The 24,796-nt window shown below is 37.0% G+C and overlaps 1 long non-coding RNA gene across 2 annotated transcripts; it reads right to left on the reverse strand.

The window, feature by feature from the left end:
• On the reverse strand, positions 1-24,796 carry LOC126640228 (uncharacterized). Of its 2 annotated transcripts, XR_007628960.1 has the most exons (4): positions 24,651-24,796; positions 8,914-9,001; positions 8,211-8,257; positions 1-396 (listed from the first exon to the last, which is right to left on the reverse strand). It is a non-coding gene; the product is annotated as an uncharacterized LOC126640228 (long non-coding RNA). The 2 variants fall into 2 exon arrangements; XR_007628959.1 differs by lacking the exon at positions 8,914-9,001.

The raw sequence follows: 24,796 nt of genomic DNA on the forward strand, positions 1-24,796 counted from the left end.
CAGCTCTTACATATTTTTCTTTCCAAGACAATCGCTAACGATCTGCTAATGAAGACTTTTATTATGCAAGAATGTTTACAGTCATTAACCTTCAGGCAAAGCTCATCAAACGAGTACAGACAATTACTTTACAAACACCTGTGGCACTTAAAAAAATACTTCAGTGGCACTTAACTCATCCACTTTCAAGCTGCAAACTAGTTCTACAGGTTACTTAGAATTTGACTACAAAGGAAGCCATGTGTGTGTGTTGTAGATCAGCCCTCCAAATCCTTGATTTGCTTCTGCCTCTGTACAAAATCCTGTGTAACACCACATTCCTCTCCGTGTGAATCACAGCAAGTTGCAGCTGCTAGGTTTGGGTGGATCACCTTGTTCTGTAGAAAGATCAACTGGCTGAAAGAAAAAAAAGGAAAAACTGAGTGATTTCTTGGCAGTAATTGGAAAAGTGATGTAAGGAAATGTTTCTTCATACCAGTCATGGTTAGCTGGTGGAACTCGTTGTTCCAAGATTTCATTGAGACTGGATCCCAGGGAGGCTGGGTATCTACCAGTATATTTCTAACACTTAAGAATTAGACTAGTAAAGCCCAAATATACAGATGAGAATGCTAGGAGACATAAAACACCAGACATTTCAGGAAATAACCTGTGGGTCCTGGTAGACAATATGTTCATGAGCCAGCAGTGTGCCCTTGTGCTAGAAGGCCAACGGTATCCTGGGGTGCATTAGGAAGAGCACTGCCAGCAGGTGAAGGGAGATGATCTTGCCCTTCTGCTTAGCCCTGCTGAGGCCTCATCTGGGCTGCTGTGTCCAGTTCTGGGATCCTCCGTACAAGAGAGATATGGAGGTCCTTGAGTGCACCCGGTGGAAGGCCACAAAAATGATTAAGGGACTGGAGCATCTCTCTTATGAGGAAAGGCTGAGGCAGCTGGGCCTGTTCAGCCTTGAGAAGAGATGACTGAGAGTGGACCTCACACATGTCTGTGTGTACACATAAGCATCTGCAGGGAGGGTGTCAAAAGTATGGAGCCAGGCTCTTCTTGGTGGTGCCAAGCAATAGGACAAGAAGCAACAAGCAGAAACTGATGCAAAGGAAGTTCCACCTGAATATGAGGAATTGACCACACATGACCAAACACTGGAATAGATTGTCCAGAAATGTTGCTGAGTCTGCCTCATTGGAGATTCTCAAAAATCATCTGGATGCAATTCTGTGCCATATACTCTAGGTTGACCCTGACTAGGTTGGACCCACTGTGGTCCCTTCCAAATTTACCTATTCTGTGATTCTGTGGGTATGTTTCTGGAGTGTGTTTTGGACCTTAACAACACTTCTGCAGTAGTTTATATCAAAAGTGAGCTGATGCTATCAGAGAATATCTCAAGTTGGAAGGGACTCATAAGGATTATCAAATCCAACTCACTGCTCCTTGCAGGACTACCTAAAACTAAACCATATGAGTAAGAGCATCATCCAGACACTTCTTGAACTCTGACACACTTGGGGTTGTGACTACCTCCCATCAAGTACATATCCCACCAATTTTGAGTTCTAACATCAGTTTTAATGCTATGGTGTTTAATTAGTAAACCATCTTAGTTTCCATCTTCTGTGAACAATTTATGTTTTACTCCTTATTGTCACAAAACCTTTGATCCTGATGATAACCTGATTTTGTCTGTTCTGCATGCCTGAAATAGGTCCACTGGATGTTAGAAATGGTGGAATTCATGTGGTGAACTTATGTCCTGCTTCACATTGCATTAACTAGATCCAGAAAGATCGGGGGATAAAAATCTCTTAATTTAAAATGTAATGCAATGACAATTCATGCAGAGGTATTGATCTGTGTGAGAGCAGAGTATGTTGAGAGGAATCCTTATAATCACAATGTACTATTGATGCTGCTTTCTGAAATCTGCTGTTCCTTTTAATGTTCCTGCTTTATTACATCTGTAACTGTTTGGTGTTTAACGCTGATTAAACAAATTACCATTGCATCTTCCCTGTAGGTATTTGACATGCATTCATTACTGTACTATTACAATGAAGCAACAGTTAAACCATTAGTAGAAGTGAAACTTGAAAACTGAAAAAAACTTAATATTTGGCATCAAGATACCATTCAGTCTTTGTGGTTATAACTATTCACTACACTAAAATATAGCACTGGGAGCCTTCTTCTCTCATGGTCTTGTAATATTGTTGTTGGGAACTCTTCATAATAAAAAGAGACAAGAAGCAAGCTCTGCTACAGAGCAAAGATCTACTTATTTGTATCCTTAAGGAGAGCATGGCTTATAGAGAAGCATAGTTAGTGATCCTATACTGCATTTTTTTACTCCTTCATCCCCACATACAGGTGTCCCTGAATTCCTCATTTTTAAAGGATTCTGTCTCCAAATCATCAGTATGGGTCACAGAGTTTAATATAATTTTCTAAAGTTTTAAGAAAACAAAAATATTTTCAACTCTCCTCCAGTATATCATTTAAATCTTTCTTATAATACCTGAGCATATATAATGGGAGGAAAGTTGTACAAATCAAAACCACAGAATCTAGCACTAGCAAGATTTTTTGGCAGCCTTATATAAGTAAGCCTCTGCACAAATTTATTGGCTTTAACTTCAATGCCACTGCTACAATTTCAGTGCTGTCTGGTGGTGCAGCATTCCCTATTACAGAAACATGGTACCAATAGGAAGTCATATTTACCCCAACTCACACTCTCTAAGGCCCTCAGTTTGTTAATAGATTTCTTTGAGTAGCTATCAATACTTATTTTCAGTTTAATGATTTACTTTTTAAACACCTTTATTTTTTTGTGCTTTTTGTACTTTTATCTTTTTTGTACTATTTACTTTTTGTTCTTCAGAAAGAGAAAACAAATAGTGATTTTCATGATCTGATTTTCACATGTTATCTCAGTGATTGTTTGGCAAATATTTCTTGGCTAGAAGGAGAGTAGGAGAATACCTAGACTGGTTTTCCAATAAAGTTTTATGGAAACACTGTGAAATCTGTGCATTTGGATTAATCTTCAATCTGTGTTGTGCAGTGTAGAGACATTGTCTGGCCCAGCAAGAAACTTGCCTTAGAATAGCACTTCCACTTAGCACTAGAAATTCTGTATTTGCCACTGTGAAGGATTGCTTTGTCCCAGTCTGAGAGCACAATACAAACAATACTACACACTATGAAATGGGCAGCACAGTTTGGCTAAAACAATAGCAGAAGAAAATAAAAACTGACTGATGTGTTAAATTAGAAAAGGAAATTAGGTGTAAAAAATTCTTTGGAAATATTCCAAGAATAAAAGAAGCACTATAACCCCTCTAAAATTTATTTATTCTTTAGCTAAGTGATTATTTGATACAGTTTGTATAGCATTTTTATATTGTGACTCTTGTATTACAAAAAAATGCTGGTATATAATATTTCAGAAGTATTACTGTACAGTTAATGAATACTCTAAAAATTATTTTGGAGAATGAGTTGTGTATATAATTCAGAGCGCAAATACACATTCACTTCAGTGTAGCAGAAGAAATAAAGCTTTTCAAGACTAAAACATAGCTTCTCAAGTTGCAATTTTAGAATGATTTTCTGTATATTATATGGATTCAGATTAATCTTAATTTTAAATTGGTTTGAGAACCCTTCAGTATTAATCAACAGATTTTTCCAAGTAACACATTTTTTTTCTACCTTCCTTTCTTTGAGTCCTTGAATTTAATAACATTGGGATTTCGTCCTCCAAAGATGGATCTGCTAAATAAATTAAAATGAACTAAAACACTTTAAAAAAAATGAAATGCATGAAAAATACAATCTGATAAGATCAAATGTCTGAATCTATAATCCCCAAAATAAGACAATTTGAAATTAAATAATCAACATATTCTTGAATTGCTATTCAGAAATGTTAACTTCTTTTGTTAAAAAAGTGTTTCCCCAAGCCCATAACCCGAACATGAAGTTCATATAGGAAAATATTCTAGAATAAGGCTATTATTATACAAGCCCCATAACTTCCACGGAATTTCCCTTATGAAAGGGAACTCCAGACTGGCCAGTTGGCTTTCCCGTCATCATTGCTGGTAGAGACATTCAGTGGGGTTATTACTGTGGGTAGTGCCCCATATGCTTCCTGCATTAAGAAGGTGAGGGGAGATGAACACCTGCCATGACATAACTCATAATGAAATTCACTTCACAAGGTAGAAAAGTCCTAAAAAGTGAGTGGAAAATCTCTCTACTTCTGAATTTGAAAGTGAAGTTGTAGAGGGGACTTGCAGCCAAAAACCGATCAGGTTTTGAAACGAATGACAGGGACAGTCTGCATTTTGCATTTGCAAGAATGCGGAGAAGGTTAGAAAAGAAAGAATTTGCCAGATTTTTAAAACAGGTTGGTGAGTTCTGGTTTTGCATGGCAGCACTGACAGGCCTCACCAGTTCATTGGTGCTAAGCAAACAGAAAAGTTCAAGAGTAAAAGTATGTTCCCATGCACCCCACCACAGATGGTTTGTAGACATGGCAGAATGAACTGATAATAACATAACTGTACTTAGAAGCAGGTTTTATGATGCCAAGCACCGTAAAAGAAAAAAACAAACAAACAAAACCAAACCAGAAATTACAGATCTCAACTCATTTCTATGATGAATATGTGGGACAATGCTAGGCAGTAGCTGGGAGGCATGGCAGGAGAGGGTAGGGGGATCTGCTTTCTCTGAGCATCTACTGTAACCCCTGCAGCAGTCAGGTGCTGAGCTGACTGCAGATCTGACCCACCTGTGGCTTTTCATATGTTCAAAAATGAGAAAACAACAAGGACATGTGAATTGAGTCCTCCTCTGTTTTGATTTTAGTTGGTTCATTCCACATTTCAAACAGAGCTACATGAATGATGATTTTTTGAAAACCAAACAATACTTCTACCTCTAAGCCTTTTCCAGATTTGATTTCACAGGCTGAAATTAAGACAGTGTGAAAGTGCCTGAGGTGCGCAGAATGGAAATGCTGTCAGACTTTAGTTATAGATGTGCTAGCAACCTAACTCAAATGGATTGTCACTAATTAAGCAGATGAAACAGAAAACAGAGGGAAATTAGCTCAAGTTCCGTGGTTACTTGCTGCAAATTTGTAGATGGGCTCTCTACTGTAGAGATATGTAAAATAATGCTCCTGTTAAAAGTTATGTGGAAAATAAAGGTTCTCAGCAAGCTAATTTTACTCTGTTAACAAAGCAGGGTTTCAAGCTATCCTTGTTAACCATCCACCCACTTTCTTTTCCTTCACCACCTCAGATTTGCAGATAGGAGGTACAATTACAGTCCTTTGTTTCATCCTGAGATCTCTTTACAAAACAAAGTCTGCTTTTATCCTGTGTGCTTTCCTTCATTGTGTAAAGCTAAAGGAGCCGAGGTCTAACTTTAAAGTAATCCTTTGTGTTGCTCTTTCTTGCCCCTTCCCTGCCTCTTTGTTCTATGTATAGCCTAACTGTGTGCCTTCAATTGAACTTTTCCCCTACCAAATCACACGCTTGAAGCAGGAAAAGCGAGGCTGGGGTGAAATCCTGGCCCCACTATGCTTCATGGACTTTAGTGGGTTTAGGTTTCTACTCTAGTGGTCACTGCTTTTTGAGTTGCCCCTTTTAGTCCTGTCCGAGGTGATTTTCCCCTCCTGGAAGTGCTCTGGTGGATATTTTTGGTGTAGATGGTCTGCTGCAGCAAACAGAGTGCCATAAATTTGGGTGATTTAACTGGCTTTGAGACTGGCACTTGATGCAGTAGAGGGATCATGATCTACCTCACTCTTAACATACATGTAATTTTTAAGATGACTCCAAAAGAGTGATGCTAGAAAAACTATGCAGTTGTGATTATATATGCATTTGTATTTCTTCTTATCAGCCTTTTTTTATCTTTCAGAGCATGCCAGGCAGATAGGCTTTTCCAATGTACTTCATGGGGTGTTCTGGGCATTTGTGGTAGAAGAGAATGCTGCAAAAAATAAGAAAGGGGTGTAGAAATAAAGTAAGTTATTAAAAAAACATCTGAAAAAAGACAAAATCTGTCAAGATAAGGTTGACAATAGTGGTGGGAATCTTGGTGACTGAGCCTGACTGTGAAGAGGAAGGTGTCTGCAAGATCAGTGTAGTGGGGTTACAGGGATATAAAATTTGGGATGTTAATGCTGGGCTGTTTCTCTTGGTAGACTTAGCTTACATCCCTGTGAAAGAGCTGTTTCCAAAGGAGCCATAGGAGATAGGACTGATGGCAAGCTTGTCAAAAGAGTATGTGCTTGAAGACTAAATCCTTCCACCTTCCTCTGCCAGTAGCTTCAGACTGTGCTGATTTCCAGGCCATCTCCTTCATTTCCATTACAAAAATACAAGTAAGCACACACTGAGCCCTCAAGGCAGCACATGCTTTGTGTTGAATCAAATCCACAAGGATATAGAGATTGGAATAGATATGCTTGATCAAATAGAAGGGGTCGTTTCACATTTCTGTATCTTTCCCTTGGTTCCTCAGTGAGACTCAAGACATACACCATCACAGTCCTGGGAGAAACTGCTTTTTTCCTCACTCAGTATTGGTTCCTCTCTGAAACTGAGGCATCATCTTTCTGAAATCATTGCTGTATAAATGATTTTTAAAAGGTATAAGCCTTCATACTGCTTCCAATGAGATGTGCAGGGCACTCTGAACTTATTCACAGAAAACCTGCTTCATTGTCCACAGACATAGCCATAACCTTCCTGCCATCTATACTCATCCTCAGCTGAGGAGTAGTTCAGCTGTGTTCATACTCTTTTGGTACTTTGAATTTTCCCAGAAATATTTGTCCTATTCTGTTCTCCTAACACACTAGAGAGCTGATTCTTTCATTCCAAATCTATCCATGAGATGGATACTAAAAAACACTGTAGACATCTCTGGTGTTTGCATTTTGCATAGGATGTTGAAAAATTGGAGAGGCTACAACATAGTTTGAGAGCTGGAAAAAATGTCTAAACCCCCTCAATCTGCTTAGGTTATCAAAAAGAAGACACAGTGCTGAGTTGCTCACTGTGTTTAAGTACATCTGGTGAAACGTTGTGATGTTGTAAACTCATTCAGAACAGGAGTTTCATGGGTATTGAACCAACTAGCAAATGTCAGTGAATTCAGAGTGCAATTTCAGCCAAAAGAGGAAAATCTTTCTCTTTTGGTACTTTTAAAGCTAAAGCTTATGTCTGCATTTGAAAAGATTTTAATTTAAACATTTAACTAAGAGAAAAGAGTTAGATAAAAGGGCCTACCTAATCATTTTGTATTGACCCAACCCTTTTGTTTTGTAAAGTGAATACAGGGCTGGCACATTATGTTGATAATAACCGTGCTAGTGATACAGCTTCCACTGTGTTAATTATTCTAGTGATGAAAAGAAAATCCCTGGGGAGGGTTTTGTCCTTCAAAGCTGATGTAATTTAAAAATGCAACAGGACTCTGGAACTACCTAAGTTTTCTTCTATACACAAATAACCACCTTCTTCTACCAATGAGACAGTTAGAGCATGGCCTACCCACATTTTAATCTGATAGTTTGTGTCATATACACTGAAAAGGAGAGGAAAATTTCAATTATTATTATTTTTTTATTGTTGTTGTTGTTGTTGTTTTCCAATCTTAGTTGTACTTTAAAGTTTTTCTATAAGCTTTCTATGAGAGTTTTCTGATGTTAGCAGCAACCTTTGGATGGAGTGTTCTCACACCCTCTAATATTTTTGATTTGAAGATGGTCAGCTTAATAAAAAGTATTTTCTAAAATAATTATTATAAAGATTCCTGCACATTAACCAAAATATTTCAGTTCATTTAAACTGTCTCATAGAGAGTTGTAGGGAATTCAAGAAAAATAGACATCCAGGGTGAGACTGCTGAGGCAATCAGGGAAATGGGCCCATTAGGAAGACAACTCAAACTTTTTTTTCTGAAAGGGGAATCTCATGATAAGGGTCTAGGTGAGTGAAAGAAAAAATGTGAAGTGAAAGAATACATTTTCAAAATTCTTATGAAGCAAAGTCTCCTTGTGCTTATACAGCTCTTGTACCTGCACTCAACATTTTGGAATAAGTGGTAGTATTTTTCTTCCACTCTACAGAATACCAAATTCAAAGACAATAAGATTAACAATCTCCAGCAACAATACTTACATCTGCTCCATAGGCCAGCCAGCAACTTTGGACTCCTCCAAGCTGTTCTGAAAAAGAAAGCATTTGGATAATTGGACAAAGGTGCTTGGTGGAGCTCTAAAATAATTACTACCATCCCTCATCTTTCCCAGCCCTAACTATACATTTGAACTCTATCTTTTAATCCTGCTTTTTGGCAGAACATCTTTAATCTCCTGCCCTCCATACTAAGAAAACTTCATCCGCATGTGATTTAAGTAAAAGTTACTATTTATAGCAGTTTAAAGTGGTTTATATTGTCTAAATTTTTATTATACTGTCATGATAAATTTGCAGGCTTTTTTTCCAGTGTTTTGCTTTGAATAGAGTCTCAGATATGCTCTGCTTACACTATCTAACTACTGAAGTTGGATGACTTTTTTTCTTCCAGTAACAATTATCTCTAACCCTTCATAACCTTTTTCAAAATACAATTTGAGGTCACTCAGAAACAGTTGCAAATTTGACTAACTTTTTTTTAATTTTTCCTGACAAGTGAAAAGTAAAGACAAATTTTGAAAATGAGAAGTTTCCAAATGCTTTAAATCCTATGGTTTTTTTCACAGCAAGACTAAGGTGCCTTTCATAACCCTGTTTTGCCACTGTCAGTGCACCCATAGTTAAGATGCAATATAGTAGTTTGGGTATTTCCATAAAAGACGCCCTACTCAAGCCCTCTACCTACTTCTTTTTTTGAAGTGTTTCCAGCCTCTTCTGGCAGAATGCAGTGTGATGGTTCTCACTGCCACTCTTTCTAAATTCCTATTTTATTCCTGAAATATTTAAGAAATTATTAATTAATGTTACTTTGATTAGTGAGAGAAGAAATAAGAATTGCACTGTATATTCTGGTTCTGTGGTCATACAGAAAAAGCAATTATTTGTACAGCTTGCTATACTCACATCCTAAATATCTGGGTGATGATTTCCTGGATACTTTATGTTGACTTAATAAAGAAATTTGATGCTGTGTTTTGGGTAAGGGAAGGTCTAAAAACTGGCTGGATTAGTCACTTGCCTTAAGACTGCTTACTTCTTAGTGGCCATTCCATAGGATAAGCTGTTTTCTTAATGACTGTTTCATTTTGGCTTAATTCCATGATTGTTGTGGTAGAATGAATTATCAGATGTAGGAAAAAGCCAAAGCCTCTGCATTTAATTAATCATTAACCCCCTCAGTGTTTGCAGGGAGCTGTAGCAGGAGTGGGGACAAGGCTCTAAGGTGTGACTCACAGTAGAGCAAGAAGTTTTCAGGAGTTTCTAAAGTATCAAGGAAGGTCTCTTCTAATGTGAGATTGACAGAGTGCAGGGTACATTAAAGAATCCTCCTATTCTGATCAACTCTTGCTGTGCCCAGTTTTGTGCTTCACACTTCAGGAAAACAATGTTGTTCAAGTAAGAAAGCAACAGCAAAGTGAGATCTTGAAGATGTGGTTTATCTGAAAAGAACGAATGAATAATGTTAGATTTTAAGAAGTGTACCTAGGGGGACAATCTGAAATAAACAGGAAGAAAAAGATTTGATTTCTTGGTCAGTGAAGCACTGGTCAAGAAGTATTAGGTAGAAACTACAGTATGGAAGGTACAAGTTACCAACAAAAAATCTTTCCAGTGATTAAGAAGTGAGGAACATATTCCTGTATAAGTGATAGGAGAGACACACCTCAAAACAAGCTAGGGTTGAGCCTCCACCACTATCCTGTCTTCTACCATATGTGTTCTGAATCAAGGAAATTTAAGTTTTGATCATCCTCCTCCAGATGAATACTTGAAACCTTAGACCAGTGGTTTCCAAACTGGAAGATAAGACATGATCCCAATGAGTATGCGCAACAAAGTCCAAACTAATGACATCTATTTCTGCAGGACAGTATCAATATTGGTCTTGTGACTGGTCTGAATGGGAGGAGGCTAACAAGCCAGACCCAGTAATGTGTAGGATGGGGCTGATTTACTTTCCTGATAATAAGTAATATAAATGCTGGTTCTAGTTAAGTTACTCACTCAACTGTTAGTTGCTTGTGTTCCGGTCCCTGATCTAGAGCATAAAATAACAACATTTCAACAGAAGAAGCTTAGTCTGCCTACTTGCTCCCAGAAGGATTCTAACTTTCAAGCCCTTTTTCAAAGATGAGGGTTAAAATACTTGAACCCAGAAAATTCATTAGCTACTGCCTGGATTAGTACTTTAACCCTTGAACTGCTGGATAAAAAGAACAGACAAAGGCTCTTCACACCAGATATTTTGTGAAAAATTCGGCTTGAAGAAAATCAAATGAAGCTATTATATAAATTCAGCAGGATTTTTGTATACTTTTAGGGTGACTGAAGCAGAATGTTCCAAGGGAAAATCCCCCACCTTCTTACTTAATAAACTGTTGCTAAGATGTTCATTTTAGCACTTTTGATATTAAACTGTTAACACATTTAGGCATACAAAGTTATATTTAATGTTTCAACGTGATCTTTTGTGAATGTAATACCTTCACTCTTTTCTGGAAAGATATGACCTGACAACAGCCGTTACTCTTATAAGAACAATGTCATAAGTATTGTTTAGATATTTGCTGCTGTTTTAAATGTCTTCAGGAGACCAGTGGACAGTGCTTCTCTACAGTTTATTTTATGAAGGGAGCAAAAAGTTAACTCTGTCACAATCCTAGAAGATAAGAAATTAAATAGACATACTGTTTTATAATTAGAACACAATATATGCAAATACCTCTTTTCCATTCTGCCCTCTGGTATTAAAATGCAACCAACTGCAGACTTAATTATTTTTAATATGATGATTCTTTTCCTTTTTTGTCCATTTATTAAAGTACCAGAGTATTACAACAGTCTCTCACTCTTTATGATTTATAAGAACATGGTAAATTTATACCCCCACCCTATTTGTTGCTTAGCTGTTTGGAGAGCAACTGTTTGTACAGCCAAATTTAAGAACTAGTAAATGGATTATTGGTTCCAACATTTAGAACCTACACATCCCTCAAACAGCCCAAACAGGTACCCATCCACTCTTTAATTCCCCACTGCCCAAAGCAGAGAATGATTGTTTTCTGGGCCATGGATCTGACTACTGCCCAAATTTTTTTTTTTTGTTTTCCCTTGTCTCATCAATTATGGGACTGAAAACCAGCATGGTGAGGAAGTGAGCCCACCACGGTAAAAAAAGAAACACAATAAGCAATACAAGTGCAAGTTTGGAAAAAAAAGTATGCAAAATAGAAACAAAAGAATATTTTTGGTATTTTCTCCTTCTGTGTTAGCATTTGTTGCTGTCACTTCTCATTTCAAGAAAGAAGTTTTCCCAGTTTAAGCTACTTTTTAATATTAAAATAAAGCAAAACTGGCACAAGTAAAGAGCTCTATGTGCAGTTTTTAATCAGGAAAACCTCATAAGAACCTCAAGAGTACATGAAAGGCTGTTGAAGTCTGTAGCTGTGACAGTGCTTGTGGGACAGTCTGGAACAGCAGGAAGGAAAGTGTGAGCCAAGAAACCTGAAAAATAGTCCAAATACTATAATAACGTCCTTCTTTTAATAAAGTGGGTTTAATTTTCATAATATATTACTATTCGGTTTTTTTCTTGGGGACCCATGTTTATTAGAGAGCATTCCTTGAAGCTGTCAGTCTATGGGATTCCCCTAAACTCCCTTAACATGCAGCTTTAGCGGTTTTCCTCTGTTTTGAGAGAGTACATTAATAACCACACACTACTGTAAGCATTAAATAGGCCACCCACCCTCTGACAAGCACAGTTCACATTTCTATCCACACTTAATGGCAGCTAGCCTAATGGGAATGATGTCAAGGGGTGCAATGAAACACTCTGTGTGTCTCAACTCCTGTCTTGGGGAGGATCTTGTCCTGTTTGACAGCTATGTGTTCAGTCAGGGAATATAAGGAGCTGATTTAGTGCTGATGAGAAAGGAATGGTGCCACCCGCTGTATTATCAGCAGAACTGGTGTTCAGCCTGTGCTGTTGCCCTTTGGTCATGTCTGCACACATACAACCTGTAAGATATTCTAATTACTCATAGCTCTCAAGTTTACCACTTACACATGCAGCACAACCACAACCTGTGAGTAAGATCTGCAGAGGCAGGAGTCTCATTTTCCGGTTGACTCCAGACTATTCATGCTTGCTCTCATAACTCTCTATCCTTCCCATCTGCCTCTGGCCAACTCTGTTGGGTCTGTCCAGGAGCAGATATGTGGGCACAAATGAGGTTTTTGAGGAAGTGCATGTGTGTGCTTTTGTGGATGTGCAATTTTTATTACAAGTAGGGGTGGTAGCTCTATTTATTTAAAGTTTCCTGGTACTTTCCATTGCAAAACCCACTTTCCAGTTGCTGAAATTAAACTATATGATCCAAAATGTTTCAAGTCAACACCTCACCTCAGATTCAAAAGTTTGTAAGGGGTACGTGCCCCTTACATTTATTTGAAGTTCTCAGGCAGGCCCCTTCAGTAGTTTCCTGAAAGTTAAGGACACCAATATTTTGCTTTACAAGCAGTACTTTTCCCACATTAAAAAGCACAGCTTTCTGGTGAGAACTTATGCCTTCACAGTAGCAGGCATGACTGCCAGCTTGGTAGCTAGCATATTGGCAGCTGCTGGTCTAGAGGAATGTTCTTTCAGTGATAATGTGTTCAAATATTGCTGAAATTTAAGCCAACACCTCAGAAATTGCAACTTGCCCTGTAACTGCAACGTCATTTGCTGTTGCTGCAGCCACCTGAAGGAACATGAACTCGTTGTAAGGTGCGCTCTAGTGTCTCTTGATTGACAGGGCTCCAGACTTACTGCTGTCAAAACTCCTGTGGCTGGTACCCATCCTGCAACTCTTTAGGACACACCTCAAAATGCTGGTGGCCATTTTTCAGTGATCTAAGAGGGCCAGGGACCATCCTCTAGATCTGACATGTGATGACTTGGCTGCATCCACACTACATAGCACTCAGTCTAGGGTCCCCAGATATGTGCAATATATATCTGTGCACCTAATGGAAAAAGTTATACCAAAATTACCACACTGAGCTGGCTCACTCTGCTGCACTGAATTCACTACTCTTCCTCATCTGCCCACACATAGTAGCCATTCGTTTGATGTTTCTCAGCATTCAAAAGCCCAAACAGCTACTTCTCTGACCAGAACAGCAGACAGATGGGCTTTGCAAATCCCTCTAGGACAAAGATTCTGTGTGGAAGAAAAAAATTAAGGTATTTACTGCAAAACTCAGACATTCAGGAATCATATATTCAGTCAGATTTGTGAAGAGGGTAAAACCAAAGCACCTCAGAAGGATCAAAAGGCGTCCATCACACCAGACAGAATAGTCCATCCTTACGAAAGGCAACTCTTCTCTATCCAGAATCCAACACTTCTCTCTGCTATCATGCTGCTATCAGCAAATGCTAACAGGGTGACCTATTCCTTCTAGTGATAATCAACAAAGAAGACCACTCTAAGTGTGATATCAAGTTACTTCATTTGTTCAAGTGGAAGAAATTTTGTCTGGTGTAGTGGAAGATCAAAGGGCTGTTAAATCAGGTTTCTCTTCTCTTTTACTCTTTTATCTTCAGTTTCTTTTTTTTTTTTTTTTTTAAATTTCCTTTAAAATGAAACCCCCAGACCTTCTTCATACATAAAAGAATTGTAATCCAATACTGTATTCAGATATTCAGAATTTAGGAAATTCCAGAACAAAAGGCATTTCTATCCTGTTAGCATTTATATGAAATATGTGATTTTATAAGACATAAATATAGAAAATACTATATAGTTTGCATTGGTATAAAACAAGATTAGATTTTTTTTACGAAAGTCTTAATCACAATGTGCATTATTTTCTGTTTCCTAAAGTACTCTTTTATTACTGTGCCTGCATTAAAATTTTCTTAAACCATTTTTATTACTCTCTATTATTTGCCTCATATAATTTTCCAACTGTTGAAAAAATTGTCAGTTTGATTGTTCCTTTTCTCTAGAAGTGCCATTCATGGATAATGAACCTAATAACTTAAGCAGTTTCTTACTTTATTTGGCATTTCTTTCATGTAAGTGTCATGAATTTTAATCAAATAAATTAAGAATTTCTACAAACATACCAGAAGAAAATTGTATAATACAAAGCAATACCAGACTAAAAGCCAATCAATCATTTCTAATAATTTTTTAGTGTTGTGAAAGAAAAAAAACAAACCCCAAATCAGCACATGATATTTTCAAGCAGAGCAGCTTTCAGTGAGTTTTTATCAACAGCAGCTGTCACAGATGGGTTATGTTAGTTAAGAAGATTCCAAAACAGGAAAAAAAGAGCCCATGCTTATATAAATGAGAAGAATATCAGCTTGAATATAATACTCTTTCACTAAGAGAATATACAATGTTGGGCTGGTCTGTGTTTGCTTATACATGAGTAAAGAAGGGTAGACCATAAAAGTATACCTCTGAGCACTTTTTCCAATCTAAAAAAAACTTGCATCAATTCACATACTCAATGATTTAACAGAACACCATATATCATTCTGCATACCTTGAGGACTTTGAAGGAGCCTGGATGAGTGAAGTGCTAAGAAGATCCTAAAGCAAGCACTGAATTCTTTAGTTAAAGGATAACACATTATTGCCAGATTCATTTCTGAACACTATAGATATTTTTATCTTAATGGATTACAAATTGATGTAGTTACTAATTTTTATACGAATCTTTAGAGAACTTCAATCAAACAAAACTGTTTTCCATAGAATTAGCATAGACAGTCACAAACCAAAAGGTATTTATAATCTGAAAATTAATAGAACTTTGTCTGACATCATCTCACATTTTCTGGTTTTAGTAATGTCAATAGAATTAAGTGGAGTGTAGTCGATGATTCTTGTAATCTCTGTTATAACACAGCTCTTAGTGAAGTGAAAATGATGATGGTTATATTTGTCAAATTCACTGCATAGTCACATGGAAGAAAAAATTACCATCAGTACACTGATTTAAGAAATATTTCTCTATCCAAATCTATCAGCATCTATCTATCTAATAATAAACTACCTGGTTTAGTCTTTGCTATCAAGGTTATGTTCTTTATTCTGTCTATGTAGTGTAAGCATATAGATAAACAATGCAAGCACGTTCTTGATCTTATGTACTGAGCATTCACACAATCATAGAATTGTTTGGGTTGGGAGGAACCTTAAAAATAATCTAGTTCTAAACCCCATGGCAGATGGGCAGGGACACCTTCCACTACACCAGGTTGCTCAAAGCCTAATCTAACCTGGCCTTCAACACTTCCAGGGATGGGGCATCCACAACTTCTCTGAGCAACCTGTTTCACTGTCTCACCACTGTTATTTTAAGAAACATAACTCTTTTAGTTTCCAAAATTTGTATTCTTGGCAGTCCAGTGGAGCACCTTCAGCAGAACAGTATCTGAATGGTTTCATCTTTCTTCCAGAAGATGAGGATCCAAGTCACCTGAGGTTAAGGTGAGACCTTGGCTGCATACCCTGGGCAGTAGAATACTATGTGAATGGTGGTAGTACTGCTGTCACCCGTTATCTGAAGAACAGGCCAAACATTTGCAACCAAAGGGCAAATGCAATGCTTTAGGAGATGACAGCAGCATCTGAATCCATCTTACAGAGCAGGTGAAGTATGTGTGAGGGTCAAAAGTCCGAACACTCTCTTTTGGATGTATCCCTCATAGTCACATGGGTTGATGTTATCCACACCTTCACAAGGAGGCTAACTTTCTCTATTGATTCTATAGGGAATGCAGAGTGTTATGAATTCCATTTCCTAAAACTGGCATCTGCAAGTCAGATGTAGTTAAGCCATATCAACATGCTCTTCTCAGAAAGTGCCCAAGCAAGAGAATATCATTACACTCTACTGGAGTTTGAATTGTACAGGATCAACTCGTAGAGGATCAGCTGGAGAAAAACTCATCTCTGCATGCCCTTATACTGTTTTCCAAACTATTTTCTTCCCCTTATACCTAATATTTCGATATCCTGAATATCCTGACATAACCATTGGCTTGCTTTGGGCAAGGAGGTGTTGGAGGAATCTTAGGAGAGCAGTTGTTCACTGTAATATGTAGAATAGAGTGTTCTCCATTCTATTTCAGCTATATTCAAAATACCCTAGTAACTTTGAACAACAATCCTTAGGAGAACATATTTCCCTAAAATGTGTCTCTTGGCTCTTTAAGGACAACAAACTTGGTAAGTTTTCCTGTTGCTGGCATCCTCCTTTATTCAAATGGTCTGAGCAATTTGAATTAATTCAGTTAAATTAATAAATAAAAATTAAATAAATTAAAATCAGTCTGCAATTAGCTTGACGTTTGATGCCTGCATTTCAGATCAGCCAGGTCCCGTGTTCCTAAAAATGTATCTGTTATTCCTATCTCTTATTGATCTAATAAACACCTACAGTCTGCTTAAAATCCTTCCCCCGTATTATTGAAAATCACAGACTAAGGAATCTGTTGGGAGATCTTGTCTGTAAGTCTGCTAAATATACAGTTTTCTAAACTTTTTTAAAGATAAGACATGGGCAATTCTGTGTGGGAACTATCATATTTTTAACACATTTAAACTTTTAAAAGTTTAAAATGTTTCACTGTATCAAGATTCCAGAATGATAGTAAAGGAATGTGTCAGATTGTTTTTAACAAAGACAAAAGGAAAGGTCAGTAATTAATGAAGAGTAAAGCTGCTAAAGGATTATAAGGTGCAAACACATAAATAAAATGATAATACTATTTAACAGTAATTACATTCTCAGATTTTGTATATTTTATTTTTTATGTGCACAACAGCAACATATTTAATACTAAAAGTAATGTTATTTTGAAAAACGATTTTGCAAATTTCTAAGAATCATTTAATATTTAGAGATAATAAAAAAGATAAATAACAATATAATCTGTCCTAAATGGCTAATAAAGCCAACATCTAGAAAAAACAACTAAATTCAGTTCAAAGTGATGGTAAATTGAATTTATTTGAATGTGAGCTCTTCAAGTAGACAATGAACCAGTAAAAATGAAATGCTATTGAATGTACATCAATACATCTTTGCTGAGGAGATTGCAAACTATAGAAAGCGTATTTGGGTAAAAAAAAATGCTAAAAAGACAGTCACCAGATAAGATCTTTCATTAAGTGTATATATTTAAATTCCCTTATGTTAAAAAAACCCGTTTAATAATACAGGCAACAAATGTTTTCAGCATGGAAAACTGTAGAGATTTTATGCAATTATCAAAATTACATGGGAGAGTGTCCTTTTTCTGTTTATACAACATCAAAATGCTTCAGTGCAAGTGTCTGATCTGCATAACCACATATAGCTGTTCCTTAACTACGCAGTTTGTAAATCTGTTGGCTCTTGTTGCCTAATAACAGCTGCCAGATGATCAGAATGGAGTAATTTGCATTGCTGTTACATATTTTTTCTTTAATAGCCATCAGCTGAATATGCAGATCTCTATTCAGTGTGATGCCTCCTGGCCTGAAGTAAAGCTTCAGTTTCTCTCCTCCCCACCTCTCTTCAACTCAGACAACTACCCCCAACCCAACCCAACCCAATCCAATCTAACCTAATCTAATCCAACCCAACTGAACCCATTCCATGATAGAATTATTTACATAAAAGAGGAAGAAAGTCTCTTTCCCTCCAGACCTAATGGTGGCAAGTGGAGTCAGTGGAAGTTTTGCCAATGACCTCAGTCAGAGCAACACTGTCTAAACTTCCTTTCTTCCAGCAGACCAATAAATTTCTTATTTGCACAGCCACAGGCATATGTTTGGACCACATATTTTTGCCTACAGTTAGACTAACTTAACACTGGGAAAAGTTACATAGTCATAAATTTTGAAAGCATTTAATAGGCTTTTAGGCATATAGTCTTCTGCAAATCAACAGAAATTATGCAGCTGAAACCTGATGTTTGCTCTGAAAGTGCTATTGAGGTACCATTTTCTGGTACATGGTGTGACTGTTAGTAGACATATGGGGTTTTATATCAGAATAATGAATGAAAACTAGACATTGTTTATTTGTAATATATGCTATTGAACATCTGAGTTAATGAAATGTAATTTGTGGATAGATAGCCTAACCAAGGAAGTAAAATTAATTATAACCTATAATTAAGATTATGTGATATTTATAATTAAGAGTGGCTGAGGCAGAAGTTTGATGTGTTTCTGGTTTTATTGTCTCTTACTGAGAAAAATTTATTTCGATAATAATTTCAGCTTTGGAGGAGGGAGAGCAAATATCCATGTTATGAGTATAATTAGAATATAGACCAATTTAGGCAAAGCTTCTTTCCAAACATCAGTCTACTCAGTATGGATGGGAAAAAGCATCACAGACCGAGATTCCAGTTGGATGTAGTCTTTTCTGACTAGGGAAATAGAAAAAGGCAACTTTGATGGAGTTCTGGGATGATCACATCTGCCCATTAGGGGTTGGACATCTATCTCTCTTTACACAGAGCTACTGAGCAGACATCATTCATGTTAAAACTCTCAGTCCATTACCAACAGTTGACCTTGTGACCTTACATTAAATGCTTCACATCCCATTACTTTCCTCCCAAGTCATCTATTTTCCCAATTTTTTACAATAATGCACTTCAGCTTTGTCACACATTTCTGGCTCCAATTCTGGAAAATGTTTCCATTCAAGAAAACACTCCACTGTGCGCTTTATTTTGCTTATCTCCTCAAATCAAAATGAAGCATGCTGTTACCATTTGTTTTCCATAGACATAGACTGAAAATATGCTTATGGGCTTTTCTATCCTGGGCTCTGAATGATGGCAGTTATTTTTTCCAGTCTGTTTCAGACACAAGAACTAATGTAATCATAAGTGCATTGAAATTAAATCCTAATAAAGGGTCTTCAGAAGAATATTCTTGTTCCCACTTAAAAAAAAAAAAAAGGTTTATTATACTTGTAAAAGATATTTGAAGCATTCCAGCTTTCTAAAGCATTGCAGTATATTTCTGCAATAGCTTGCTACCCATTACTGAATTGATTTAATTATACTTTCTCTGAAGTAGAATTACAGTTACAGATGTTTTTTTGCTACTGATTGGAACGTCAGTAATAATTTAATTAGATATTATGACAGTTTCCATGGCTTATATGTTAACACAGTTAAAGTCTCTCTGTAAACTAATTTTGAGAACAAATGTTTCTGTTCAAAATCTTTTACAGTGGAAATGTTTCAAAGGTAGAAAAAGTTAATTACAAGGCTTTTTCCTCCCCTTCTAAATCCTCTGAAGGAGCAGGAACATTTTCCATGGAAATATGGTCAGTCACTGAAATGTCAAAGTGGTTCTAACTGAGCAGTATACAGAAAGCATATGAAATTTAAACTACCTCACAATCCAAGTTAAATGGTACTATTTATTTATATAACTATAGTGACCCTCAGTGTGCAGAAGATATGCTTTTTACTGTGTGGTTTTCATGTATGCGAGAACATTGAATGGCTGTATTATATTTAATTAAAAGCAATAGTGGGCCTACCCAGACGTTAAAAGGGCTTGATCTGAACAGCATGTTGACATCAGATGAATAGGAGAGGCCACCTGCTAGCTCCACTTTTGGCTTTGTGGATGATTTGCATTCCTGTGGCCTGTTGCTCTGCATGATTGCTCTCAGCACTTCACAGCCCCATGAACTGTTTAATATCATGGATACCTTCCAGCCATGCAGGCTATCTCCTTTTGTAACATCAGTGCAAAAGAAAGAGTGACCACTTGCATGAGTCTGATGGGTAGAGCATGATGTTTTCACTTAGCATATACCACATCAAAGAGGAGGAAATGCTTTTCTATAACCCAGATTAAGATAAAAATTAATCCATTCTTGCCTAAGAGTGTTAACAGACCTTTTTTTATCTTTCTGAAAGATGCTCATCATTTGAATGTGAGTACAGTACAATTCAGACTGTACCCTTGGTTTTTGACTTGAGCACAGAACGTTTCTAGTTTAAATATGTAAAAGTTAAATAATTTACAAAACATGTGAGCTGTTTGAACACTGAGAGGCCTTCAGTAGTATAAATGTATTAATGAACACAAAGGTAACTATTACACTTCATGTGCTTTATCACTATTAGATAGTGCCACTGCAGTCCTGATTGCTTTCACCTTCCTGAAAAACTACAAATATAATAAAGTGAGAGGCAAGAAAAATGTAATTGAATTATATAATTTTCCAGCAGGTAATTCTAAAAGACAAAAAAACATTCAGATCCATGTTTCCATATATTGTCCTTTCTTGAGATTTTATTTGCCACATGGAACTCACTGAAAGTTCCCTGTAAGTTCCCAGCTTAAAGGTTATTGAAGGAGTGGAAGGATGCCCTTATCTAAAAATAGCCATAGTTATTTTACAGATTCCCTTGTATTTGTGACCTTTATTTTTGCAGTGATGAGTTGACTGCATCTCAGTGACATTTTCTTATAGTTTTATACTTCAGTACTAAATCATAAAATAATAGTATGCTTGCTTTTGTGTTTGATGTATCTTTTTTATCGTGCAGAATAAGGAATTAAAGTACAAGACAGAAAAATCAAATATTAATTCACAACAGATTTATATACAGTATGTGTGATAATTAATTTCTAATATGACGTTAAAGATTTTTAAAATTTTGAAAAATTTAAATTAACTTTTTGCTATAACTGGACAGTGACCTTTCTGACAAATTACTTAATTACTTAAGAACTGGGATAAGTGAGGTTAAAGAGGAATTTATATAGCTAAAGGCATTTTTAGAAGGTTAACTCTAAAGCACAGATTTTCTGACTCCGTACTCAACTAAATGCAGTATAGAAAGTTCCTACAGATTTAATCTTATGATTTTGATGACATTTCACACAGTTTATCACAAAGCTCACGTATCACTAAGTTTACTTCTCAGCATATCCAGAGATGATTTCATCTTAATGCTTTGAGAGACCAGAGATTTAATTTTGAATTCCAGAGTATAAAATGCACCTATCACTGATGAGAAATGTGGTTACAGTTCCATCCTTTGGCTGAAAGAGTCTGAATCTAAAAGTGTTTCCAACCTGCCAGGCCTCAGAGGTTTCAGGGAACAGGAGTTGTCAGTTTCTTCCGGTTAATTAATGTTTTTCATTGCCCAATTAAACATTTTCTAGTCAGCTGCTGTGATTAGGAAAGTCGGTAACTCCATAGCCTGCTGATTGGTATTACTCCTGGAAAAATTATCATGATGGCCAGGGAACTTCTGCAGTCAAATACAAGTGCTCAGCTGTGACTCAGGCAGGATGTGAACAACAACCACTGGACTATGGGCTACATAGAAGGTTGTTATTGTTTTTTGAAAGAAAAAAAATTGCCCTCAATTTCCAAACTGTGAAACACTATGAGAGAGAAGTATCTCTTTAATCTGTAATTAGGTATCCAAAACTTTAAAAAAGATGAAGCTGAATATAATCTCCCATTTATAGCATTTTAATTTGAGGTGCTCAGGGCTGTCCAAGACATCTGTGGCAGGTTTGACAGATGTTACAGGCCTGAAAGGAACTACTGCCCTAGGCTGGCAGCCAGAGGAAAATGGCATCTTGAATGGCACCAGGATTTTGTAAGCAGGCATGTTAAATTTAGGGAACAGAATTCCAATAAGGGTGTTCAAGATTGTGTGATAGTAATTATCTAATTAGCACAGTCTAGAGAGGGATTTAATTCTCTTTGTGTCTGGAGCTGGGAATGGTTTTTCCAGGCTTTTCCATGTACCTAGCACACGTGGAGACTAGTGCATGTAGACATATAAATTCAGGTGTCTTAATCATGCACTGTATCTTATAATTAACTGTGATATTTTCCATTACTTTCACTATAATCAGTAAAACTATTAGGATTTAGATAACACACTGCTACAAATGCAAATGTTGTAAATCACCTAAATCTAACCTGGCCATGGAGGCCAGGTATTGTACACTTGGACATCCACAAGAACTGCAATTATTTATGCATGTCTTCTGCACAGCATGACGGAAGTGAAAAGAGAACATATTGATATTATTCCCCCAGTGAGCTAGCTAGCAGCACTGGGTTTAACCAACAGCTAATATAGTTCATGTCCACCATACTTCTGAAAGGGCTTTGCAGTCCTAAAAAAGCTGAAAGACTTGAGACTGGCGACAAATTAAAGTTTAACATGTACTGCAATTTGTATCTTTCAGAATCCTACATCACTTCCCCTTCATAACTGTGTGTTAACTGCCATTACATTCAAGTATATGAAGTAATAAATAGGTCCCAAGTGCCAAGGAAATGCTAAAAAATACCTGAGGCATTTCTTCTCCATGTGGGAACCATCTCTAGTGAACTATACTCCTGTAAAAGGAAAGTTATTACTGCTGTTCTAGTGCTTTCCTTCATTAGAAAGCTGCTATGGAAAATAACAAAGAGTTTACTCTTTTGTTGAGTGCTCTGTAAATGCTGTATGCCTTCTCCAGATACAGCTTTGCAGATGGAAATGTTTGAGGTGAGGCTGAATGCTTTACTGAATTGTGACCTGTTATTCCATGAGTTTTCTTCTCAGCCTAATTCTTTCTGGTTTGCACTACTCAGGTGCTGCAAAACAGCTGCCGGATTAGCTGATCTATGCAGAATTAAATTCTCCTGCGTGCATGAATCCCCAAGTCATAGGGATGGAAAAGGACTGAAAAATGATGTCCTGACTGACTTCCAGCCATAAAAAAGAAGTGGGCTTTCCCTGAAGAGGTGATAGTCCAGAGCATTCCTGCACTCCACTGATTCCTGTATCTTTGGTTATATGCACAGATTTGTGTAATTTTGAAGCAGAGCTAACTTCTACAACCGTCAAAATAGTTTCTGCTGAACCTCAAGAATAGTAAAAGTGACATACAGTCATCTTTGACACCCATACATGACAGAGGCTTATGTTTAATCAGCACCTAGTAAGGAATTTAAGTAGAAAGACAATAAGATTATATAAATTTTACTTTTAAAAGAAACTAGATTATCATCCCTTTGACCATATCATGAAAATAGCTTTATGATAACATCTCCAAATATGTTCAAACAAAATAAGGAATTGATAGTGGATGTTTCTGTTGTTACAGCAAGTGGAGTGGTAAGGCATGATGATAACTGCTGCTATGCATTGCTACTGTATATATGATGGGGTTGCTGGGCACCACACTCTTTAGGGCTTATCTTTGTCTATTTTTAAGCAAACTGTTAATTGAGTGCAAATGTGTCTGATTCTGTGATGTAGAGAACTGTTCTTTGTTGACAGTCCTTAGCCTCCTGATCGCTCTTTTGGTATTGGCCAGCTGTGGCCTTGACTGATGCAATACCTTAAAATATGAACTGTGCTTTCTTCAAAGTATGTATTTTGCCTTCAATATGGTGAAGCAATCAAACTTAGCTTACAGGAAGAGAACAACTTTGCTAAAATAAGTATTGGGAAGCCTCTGTTCTAGGAAAAAGAGGATGCTGAGGAATGTTAAAAGCTGACATTGTTATCACTCCCTGTGTGTATTGAGTTTACCTTCACCTGTAGTTGCTTTAACTCCTCCCTCTCTAACCTTGAAAAAAGTCTTTCATGAGAACAGTGACATCATTTAAGGAAGGTATACTACCAAGGTAGAACAGGAAAGGGACTATCCCCATCTTCTCTTCACAGTATTTTTACATAAAATGTATAGTCAGCTCTCTGGATTCCATGAAGGTTTTAAAAGATCTGACTTCTGTTAAAAAAAAATGAAAAAGATCTCTCCCTGCTACCTCAGTAGGGGATCAAACCCAGTTTCATTGATATTCTGACATGAGATGCATATCATGAATGGATTCATTTTGACAAAAGCCTCTTCATATCTTCTTGCAATTCAAAATCTTAAAATTTCAGAACCTTCCTGCTTACAAAATAAAGAGCTGGCCCCAACCTTGACAACACACCCTTACTCCCTGAATCCACACCTGGGTGGAAACTGAGAGCCCAGTGAAGTCTGTTCATCCGGAATGAGGCCTCTGAGTCACTGATTTCAACAGAGCTACTCAAAAGTGCTATGTAGGTGCTCCTTCCATGCAAAGGGGAGAGTTAGAACTTGTTACTTGTATTTTTTCTTTAGTGTATTCTCTGAAGTATCTCACAACTTTTCTTCTTTGTCCTTGAAAAATAAATGTAATGATCATGTTTGTGCTTCGTGTTCACTTCAGTGGCCTTCTTGCTTCCGAGCTCTTCTGAAGTGCTTATCACCTATTTCCCACTCTCTGACATGCTCTCTTACCTTCATTTCACATCAGTGGGAGAGAGTAAACCTTTCTGTGACTTTCCTGAGAAGTAGTTGGTTTCCTTATTCTCTGTCTTGTATTTCTTACCTGTTGAAGTCTTCTGACAATCATTTTACCAGCTAGTCCTTCTGCTGTCTTCCTTCAATAGAAAAAGCTGAAGGCCTCCTGCTCCCACATGTTCCTTACTAGTGCACTGCAGACATTCACTGGTGCTGGCAGAGTGCAAATGTCAA

Source organism: Myiozetetes cayanensis, unplaced genomic scaffold (genome assembly GCF_022539395.1).
Source record: "Myiozetetes cayanensis isolate MyiCay16 unplaced genomic scaffold, myiCay2020 scf2-11, whole genome shotgun sequence".
Lineage (NCBI taxonomy): Eukaryota > Metazoa > Chordata > Aves > Passeriformes > Tyrannidae > Myiozetetes > Myiozetetes cayanensis.